This window comes from Callithrix jacchus, chromosome 1 (genome assembly GCF_049354715.1).
Source record: "Callithrix jacchus isolate 240 chromosome 1, calJac240_pri, whole genome shotgun sequence".
In the NCBI taxonomy this organism is placed as follows: domain Eukaryota; kingdom Metazoa; phylum Chordata; class Mammalia; order Primates; family Cebidae; genus Callithrix; species Callithrix jacchus.
The window spans coordinates 74118218-74120741 of NC_133502.1; the positions used below are offsets into that span (position 1 = coordinate 74118218).

Below are 2524 nucleotides of genomic sequence, written 5' to 3' on the forward strand. Positions count from 1 at the left end.
AACCTTATAAAGAACTTTGTAAAGACCCTCTTTCCAAGTAAGGTCTCATTCTTAGGTACTGGAGGTGGGACTTCAACATATAAATTTGTAGTGGGGTACACAAAACAGTTTCCTTATGGGATGCAAAGTCAGTCTGCAGGATGAGAATCCCTGCAGTTTGTGCCTGATAAACACACTTGTCGGAATACCAAAGGAATTGGAATTCCACCTTCTGTGAGGAGATTTGGATTTAAATGGGAATTACCCAGGTGGAAGTAAATGGTTGTCAGGAAAACATGGCTAAGCAGTCTCCTTAGTGTTTATTTTCATACATTTCTATTAATAACATCTTTCTTTGAAAAAACGATCCCCTCCAACGTCGTTTCACGGTTACCCACATCTCACCCAACTCAGCACCCTTTTCTACATCTTTTTCCTTGAAGGCAGCCAAGGCACTCCTACAGCCTGTGGAATTCTTCCTTCCTTTCTTTTTTTTTTTTTTTTTTTTGAGATGGAGTTTCGCTCTTGTTACCCAGGCTGGAGTGCAATGGCACAATCTCGGCTCACCGCAACCTCCGCCTCCTGGGTTCAGGCAATTCTCCTGCTTCAGCCCCCTGAGTAGCTGGGATTACAGGCACACGCCACCATGCCCAGCTAATTTTTTGTATTTTTAGTAGAGATGGGGTTTCACCATGTTGACCAGAATGGTCTCGATCTCTTGACCTCGTGATCCACCTGCCTCCGCCTCCCAAAGTGCTAAAGTGCTGGGATTACAGGCTTGAGCCACCGCGCCCAGCCGGAAGTTCTTCCTTTCTTTAAGCCTTTGCATGCAGTGCTTGAATCATATAATTGGCTTTTTCTCTATTCTGCACAATTTAGCACTTTCTTGGTTGCCAAATTTATTTTGTGTACAGAGTAGGTGCAATTATTGCATAGGGTCTGATGGTGGCATGGAGCTAGGAAGGGTCTCTCACTTTAAGGCCCATCCTTTGTCTTCAGTAACATCACAAACTGCTTGTATTATGTTCCCCTTGTCCAAGGACAGTGGTAAATAAATAGCAGGTATTTGATGCGTTTGGGATTTGTTCTCTTTTTTTTTTTTTTTCCGGAATCCAAAAGGAGTTTATTTTCTGGCACTGGGAGAGGCCCTGGGGCCACAGCCTTGCTCTGAGGGTTCCAGGGCTGCAGACAGGGGTTGTGGTCCTGCTGAGCAGAGGAACGACACCCCTGCCCTGGCACCCGCTGTTCTTATCGTCCTGCACTCTGAGTGGGGGCTACATATCATCCTCTGACACCAGGCAGTAGAAGTCTGTGCGGGCACTGAAGTTTCTCGAGCCAAGGTCCGAGACGTCCACTTCGCTGCCCCGGCCCTCTCCCAGTGAGACCCCACCCGTGCTCGGTGGAGCTGATGACTCTCCAAAGACAGGCCCCGGGACACCCAGGTCGCCCTCTTCCAGGGCCCGGGCCTCTGGGACTCGGCCTTGAAGAATCAGCATGGGGTCCTTGTCGTCCTGCAGCTGCGTCTGGGAGTCCCCTTCCGCTGGCCTGTAGTGCACCTTCCGCGGCAGCGCTGGCTGTAGTTCTGTCCAAAAACCGAAGGAAGGAGTCAGAAGCTGTGGTCGCACCAGGCCCGGCTCAGGAAGGCGTCTGAGAGCACCAAGATGAGGCGCGGGCAGCGGCTCGGGTTCACCAGGAGGTCGGCGGAGGGCTCGGCCCACGGCAGGAGGTCGCGGTCATCCAGGAAGAGCTTGTAGTCCCAACGCCGCTCCAGATGCAGCTTCAGGATGAAGTTCAAGAACTTGCGGTCCTCCAGGCAGTCGCTATAGGAGACGTAGGCATCGTAGAGCTTCCCATCGTTCATCTCCACCTCCCCGTACACGTCCTGGTACCAGAGCAGCACGTTGAGACGGCACTTGACATAGAGCACGGCGGCCAGCAGCACGGCCAGCAGGACCAGGAGGGAGGCCAGCACTGCCGCCATGTGGCTTGCAAAGCCAGTTCTCATTTTTTTTTTCAAGATTCATTGTACACATTTGTCCAAAAACAAAACAAAAATACCCAGAGCTTGTTCGGTGTGGTGGCACGTGCCTGTAATCTCAGCTGCTCAGGAGATCAAGTGGGAGGATCACTTGAGCCCGGGAATTAGAGGCCAGCCTGGACAATATAGTGAGAGCCTGTGTCAAAACAGACAAACAGACAACCCTCAAAACCAGAAAACAAAGAAACCAAAAAACCCAGAGAGCCTGACGTAAAAGAGGAAAAACAGATCTTAGGAACTACTGCAAAAGGGGAAAGAGATCTCAGTTCTGAATATAATAAAGAAAACTGAGAATTTATAGCCAGAAAAAAGATAGGGGTCAGTAGGTGAAAAATTCCTAAGAAAAAATATCAGGGGTTAGGGGGATTCTTGTTAAAGGCAAGTCAGCGTGATGAGGCATCATCTGGGATGAGAATGACAAATTCAGTAGGATGTCAAGGGCCATAGTTCTTGAAGTTGGGAGGCTCTGGTTAAACGAATCTAGAAAAATTCTTGCTAAAGTTGGGC

General features: G+C 49.5%; 1 pseudogene; it reads right to left on the reverse strand.

Annotated features, from left to right (window-relative positions):
* Positions 1-966: 966 nt before the first annotated feature.
* On the reverse strand, positions 967-1984 carry LOC118142959 (single Ig IL-1-related receptor pseudogene; annotated as a pseudogene).
* Between the last annotated feature and the right edge of the window lie 540 nt (positions 1985-2524).